Source organism: Petaurus breviceps, unplaced genomic scaffold (assembly GCF_028583685.1).
Source record: "Petaurus breviceps papuanus isolate PSGF00001 unplaced genomic scaffold, PetGlider_PUasm1.0 140, whole genome shotgun sequence".
Taxonomy (NCBI): Eukaryota; Metazoa; Chordata; class Mammalia; order Diprotodontia; family Petauridae; genus Petaurus; species Petaurus breviceps.
The window spans coordinates 47,658,371-47,665,092 of record NW_027185698.1 but is presented as its reverse complement, the minus strand read 5'-3'; the positions used below and the strand labels follow the sequence as shown (position 1 = coordinate 47,665,092).

Here is a 6,722-nt window from a genome sequence, read left to right as displayed (position 1 = left end):
TACCCCCTTCATTTCTCTCTAGGCTCTTTTCTTGACTGTCTGGATTTCTCTTTTCATAATGCCCCTACTTGGGTACCTCTCCTTCTCTTTTCATCTGCCTCACAATGTGCACCCTGCCTCCCATTTTGTGTTGTCTTCTCCTATTCTTATTTTATTTTATTTTAATTTAATTTAATTTATTTTATTTTAATTTGCTTTTTGCTTTTTGGAGGGAAATTGGGGTTAAGTAACTTGCCCAAGGTTACACAGCTAGTTTTTTTGTGTGGATGTTAAGTGTCTGAGGCCGGAACCAACTCGAGTCTTGCTGACTCAGGGCCGGCACTTTACTCACTGCGCCACCTAGCTGCCCCTGTCTTCTCCTATTCTAATGTAAACTCCTTGAGGGCAGGTACTGTCTTCCTTTCTGCTTGTATTGGTATTCCCAGTCCTTAGCGTTGTGCTTGGCACCATGGTAAGCACCTAATGAATGCTTGCTGACTTGGGGACTCAAAATTTGGGATTGTATAATTCTAATTTTGTGAAGAATGTCTTGGGAAGATTGTCCTACTGGATTATAAAATCCCAGATAACCAACAGCCCTCGTACTGCCTTTAATCTGTAACCTTTCTGGGTCACTCCTTATTGCCCATGGTTCAGTTTGCTCAGCAAAGGTTAAGGTAGCTAAGTAAAAGTTAAAGATTCCTCTGAACCCAGAGCCCTTTCCTCCCACACCTTCATGCAGAGCTCTCTGCTCACCTACCCGGGACTGTTTGGCTGACTTAGCACAGAGAGGGACTGTGGCCCAGACAGATGGAGAGGAATCTAACTTCATATCTCCACTCTTCATGGAAACAGAAATCTCCTCAACAGCTACATTAGCAATGGGTTCAAGGCTCTTCTCTTTCTTGCTGTCTCATTGTTCACCCCCTGGCTGGATGAATTTTCCTCCAACACAGCCTGGCCTTGGAGTCAGGAAGACGTGGGTGATAGCTTGGTGTAGTAGAGAGGGTACTAGAATTGGTATTGGGAAGGCCTGGGTTCAGATCCCACTTCAGACATTTACTTATCTAGTAAGACCCTAGGCAAGTCCTTTATTCTCTCTGTCCTCATTTTCTTTTCTTTTCTTTTTTTTTTTTTTTTTTGCTTTTTGGAGGGGAGAAGGCAGGGCAATTGGGGTTAAGTGACCTGCCTAAGGTCACACAGATAGTTTTGTGTTAAGTGTCTGAGGTCAGATTTGAACTCAGGTTCTCCTGACTCCAAGGCCAGTGCTCTATTCACTGCGCCACCTACCAGCCCCAAGGGCCTCATTTTCTTCATCCATAAAGTGAAGGTTAGTTGGGTTTGATGACCTCCAAGGTCCAGTCTAGCCTTAAATCTGTGATGCTATGAATTCTAGCCCTTGCTATTTGTGTGATCCTGGGCAAGTCACTCAAGCTCGGTTTCCTCATCTGTAAAATGGGTATAATGATCCTTGCACTCACTACTTCAGGGTAGTTGTGAGGAAAATATTTTGTAAACCTTGAAGCACCAGAGAAATGGGAACTATTGTTATTGTTGTTGTTACTACTCAAGGTCCCACAACTAGTAAGTGACAAAGTTGGGATTTGAACTCAGGTCTTATGGTTCTAAATCTAGAGGTTTTTCTCCAATACTGTGGCTATGCTCCCCTGGCTTAGCTCTAGTTTTCTGGTCTTTTTCCTAAAAGAGTAATGATATAATGGTTGACATTTCTTTATTACAGTTTACTAAGCACTTCAGGTCCATTATCTCACTGGATTATCACAGCAGCTCTCATGAAGTAGGTACTCTAGGCTTTATTATCCCCATTTTACAGATGAGGAAACAGGCTGAGAGAGGTTGTGACCTATTGAGTTGTAGGTCTGGTCTTGGAAGGGACCTCTGAGATCTAGACCAAATGTTCATTTTACAGATGAGGAAACCGAGGCCTAGAGAGGTTGATTGTCACACAGATAGCAAGTAGCAGAGTCAGGATTCGAACTCATGTTGTGTTGACTCCAAACCCAACTGTCCTTCCACTTACTGCACTATACAGCCTTCTCATTGATTTAAACAGGGTCACATAGCTAATAAATACCAATGGAAGAATTAGTTCTACTTGCTTCTATTCCTTATTTTCAAATGATTTGGGAGCTTTTTCCCCTTTAGTTAGCTGGAGCAAGTTCCTTCTGAACAAGTCCCCACCATGTTAGGGTTGGACAAAAGGTTTTGTCTGGTTCAGCTTATGTAGGCTGGGTGGGGAAAGGGGAGGAGGGGCGGTCAGGGAGGAAGACTTGGAAGAGCCATATGGGCAGTGTCCATCCCACTCAGTCTCCTGGGAGGCCCAACATAGGACCTTGAGCACCCATGATGCTTAATAAGCAATTGCAGAAATGTGTCCTGGTGAGGTGCTGGTGTGGAGTGAGTAGATATCTCCAAAGTGGGGGATTTGGACATGAAAAGGGGACTCCCAGATAGACAGTTGAGCTGGCCTTCCCCCAGTCTGGACCCTTTCACAGCCCAACTTCAGTGGTCTCCCATCCTTCTAGGCACTTTACCCTCCAGTCTAGCCTTCACACACTGCCAGAATTATCTTCCTTTTTCAAGATGGGTGTGACTCAGAAACTCAGAAACCAGGTCCCCAAGGCCCTTTCACCAACATAGCACCAAATGTGCTATCAACACATTTCCAGTCTTCTCTTTTATTACTTAGAATTATAAAAAGTCATTAGATGTCAGAACTGAAAGGGCCCCAAGAGACTAGATAGTCAAACCCTTTTGACTTTAAATGGGGAAAGTGAGGCCCCCAAAAGAGATTAAGATCCCATGATGAGTCAGTGACAGAACTAGAACCAGGACCCTTGTCTCCCAGTTCATTGTCAGGTGTTAGACCCACAACCACCCTGTTTAGGTCCTACTGAACCCATAACACAACCACTCAGTTCTGTAGACATCACTATCCCATGGACTCCCACCTACCCATGAGCTTTGTCCAGTCTTCTGTTGGGAATGCCCTCTGTTCTCCTCTCTGCTGATCATTTGGCCATCATTTCTTTCAAGATCCAGATTTTTGAAATGCTTCCTCTAAGGAAGTTTCTGTAACTAATCCTGCCTACCTTTGCCCAGCTCCTCCTTTCCACACACCCTCCTTCCTTACATTTCATGACTTTGTGTACATTTGAGTTGCAGCCATATCCTCTGTCCCTCTCTCCTGCCCCTCCTGGATGACTGTCTCTCTTGGACAACTGTATTAGGTAAAGCTCCAGCTTTGATTCATTCACATTAATCTCCTTCTCAAGGCCTCTCTGCCATTGTTCTTAGGTTGGAGGGGGAGGGGAAGGAGGGACAGGTATCAGTCTGCTCTCAGGATGCAGCTCTCCCCATTCTTGTAACTTTCCCTCTGCCCTCTTGCATTGTCTTTAGAAGGGCAAGGGACTATCCCTAGCCACTTAGCATAATATTGGGTAAGTCAACAAGCGTTTATTAACCACTTACATTGTTCCCTGGCATAGTAAATCATGAATAAATGTGTTTTCACTTATTTACTCAGCCTATCTGCTTATCTTTTCACTCAGCACACCTCCTCTCACCTCTAGGCTCATTTCCTGGATTATTTTCCTCCTTGAGTTTAAGCAGCAGTCACCAGATTTCTACCTGCACTGTCCCCAAGCCAAACCACAGACTCTAGATCCAGAAGGACCCCCAGAGGCACCTAGTCCTAATTCATTTTACTGATGAGGAAACTAAGGTCTGCTGATGGGAAAAAACTGGCTCAGGGTCACTGGGGTAGTCAGTAGCAGATCTGGGAATTGAACCCTGGTCCTACGGACTCCAAATTAATTGTCCTTTCCATGTATCAAAAATTTACCTATTAAGTTCAAGCCCCAATATCGTGTCTAGAAAACCTTCCCTGCCTCTATGGCTCCTACTAAACCAGTCAGCCTTACTGTCTATTACTCTTAAATAATTGCAGGTATGATTAGTCTTCTCTTTCCCCCTTAACTCCCTTCTTAGACTGTGAGTTCCCTGAAGGCATAGACTGGGCCTGTTCCTCTTCTGTCTTCCCCAGACTTCGAACTCCATGAAGGTAGAACCTTGGTTTCTCTTTCTCTGTCCCTTTAGACTGTGAGCCCCTTGGGGGGCCTAGATCTGTTCTTCTGTTTCCCCCCAATACTCTAAGCTCTCTGAGGGCATAGCTGGACAGGTGTTCCTCTTTTCCTATCACAAGCATCCTGTATCACAGGGTTGGAAACACAGGGTTTGTTTGGGGAGATGGGGGAAGTAGGGGACTCAGTAAATCCTTGTTGCTTGTCAATTAAATTACATGCTTTCAATTGTTGCTACTAGGTTGTGTTTTCTATTGTGGGGAGTTAAGTCTATCAAGGAGAGGAGATGGGGATTTGGTCAAGCCCAACTCTGTCACTGTCCAGTCAACAGCCCTGGGCTGTCATAGATAATGCACTTCTGTCTCCAGTGAGGCATCCTTATTGACCACAGACATTTCCTCACCTGCCCGGGAGAGCACTCTCTGGCTCCAGGCCCAGAGCTACTGTGAGTCAATAAAGCTGAGCTTATCTGATCTCATTCACCCATTAGATTGAAGTGGAGTCTAGGGTGCCAGCAGGAACCTTCACCTACTCCTTCTCTCTGGCTAAGGGTGGGACTTCTAAATCACAGAAAAGCTGAAGGTAACAGTGCCTTAAACCCCTGGGATGGCCTTCAGTGAGGCCTGTAAAACCAAACAACCCTTAGAGAAGTTATGGGCAGAAAGAAGAACAGTCAAGCTTCTGCTGACTCCCTTTGTGACCTTGGGCAGGTGCCTTCCCATCTCTAGACCTCAGTTTCCCCATCAGTATAATAAGGGACTTAGGTTAGATAATCCCTAAAGACTCCCTGACCCTGACATTCTATAGTCACATGTCTGAAAGCTTAAACATAGGGGGTCATGGCAGAGGACATCAAGTACAAGCCTCTCGTTTGATAGATGAAAGAGAGAAGGAGACAAAACCCCCAAGAGAAGCAGTGGGAGACTGGAAGTGCCTCCTTAGCCCAGTCACAGAGCCTGTTGGCAGTCTCTTGGCCACTGGTTTCCTTTGTACAGGCATTCTTCACCCCCCAGTCCTCCTCTCCGCCCCGCCCCAGCACAGATCCTAACCCCTCTGTGACTTGGTAGAAGATATTCATGAGTAGCTATGACTGAAAAATTTGTCACCATGTAGCCTTAGCTGCAATGAAGCCTTTCTTAACTTAGGTAGGTCCTTGTACAACAACATACATACTCAGAGGTAGTATGCCTTAGTAGAAAGGAGACTGGGTTGGGAGTCACTGGTCCTGGGTTCAGGTGTGACCTTGAGAAAGTCATTTCTCTCTGTCCTTGAGAAAGTCCACTTCCTTACCTGTAAGATAAGGGTTTGGACCAGATGGTACCTAAATTCTTTCTTAGCCCTAAATCAGGGGTCCTGTCTGGCTTGGTGTAGGATGGGGGTGGGGAATTTATGGCCTTGAGGCCACATGTGACCTTCCGGGTCCTCAGGGCAGCCTTTGGACTGATTCCAAGTTTTACAGAACATCCTTTTATTAAAAGGATCTCAAGGCCTCAGCTCCACTGACAGAGTTTTGCTAACAAGGCATTGAATGTAGGAATCTAAGAGGCAGCTGGTGGTGCAGTGGGTAGGGTAAGGACCTGCAGCCAAAGTAAATCCAGCCTTAGACACTTAGCAGCTGTGTATGACCCTGCTTTAGTCACAACATTGATGTACCTCAGTTTTATCATCTGGAAAATAGGAGTAATAATAGCAAATAGTTGTGAGTATAAAATGGGATAATATTTGTAAATCTTAAAGGGGTATATAAATGCTAGCTACTACTATTATTAAGCTGTGACTACATATCGGAGGGAGATGCAAGGGGGCAAATTAATAAAAAGTAATACTATTTTACAACATTGTAAAAACAAACAATTTCAAAAGATTTAGGGATGCTGATCAATGCAATGACGAACCACAATTTCAGAGAACTCATAATGGAACATGTTACCCCCTCTTACAGATGATTCAGAGTGCAGATAAAGATCTTGGTTGGGTTTTTTTTATATGTGGCCAACAAAAGTTATTTTTGTTTGTTTTGCTTTTTTACTATGCCTGTTTGTAACTGGTTTTGTTTTTCTTGCTTTCTAAATGTGGGGTTGGGAGAGGGAGAAGAGAGAAAGAGAAAAGATGAACCTGAAAATAAAATTTTAAAAAATAATTCTTCTTTTATCTGAACCTCATTGAAAGAGGTGAGAAGAATAAGCTGATTATAATGATAGGGATAGCCTGGACCTGGGTGAGAGAATGCCTTTTACTAGTTCAGCTGAACACTTTCTCTGCAATTTAATGTCTTAGAGAGTAGCCTGGGAGCATCTAGAAATTGTGACTTGCCCAGGGTCACACAGTCAGTACGTGTCTGAGGTGGAACTTGAACTCAGATCTTGCAGGTTTAAAGGCCAGCTCTGTGTGCAGTATGCCAACCTGCCTGAACCATGAGATGATGATGATATTAACATAGTTCACATTTATGTAGCACTTTGCAAAGCACTTTCCTGCTTTTCATTCACTTTAGTAGAGAGGTTCTTAACCTGGAATCCATGAACTTTTAAAATATACACACACACACCTATACATACATATATACATATTTAGATATATGTGTATATCTTGATAACTGTATTTCAATGTAATTTGTTTCTTTTGTGATCCTTTGTATAT

At 43.9% G+C, this 6,722-nt stretch overlaps 1 protein-coding gene across 3 annotated transcripts in view; it reads left to right on the top strand.

Annotated features, from left to right (window-relative positions):
- IDUA (alpha-L-iduronidase) overlaps positions 1-6,722 on the top strand; it is a 71,771-nt gene that overhangs the window by 34,203 nt on the left and 30,846 nt on the right. The window lies entirely within an intron of this gene.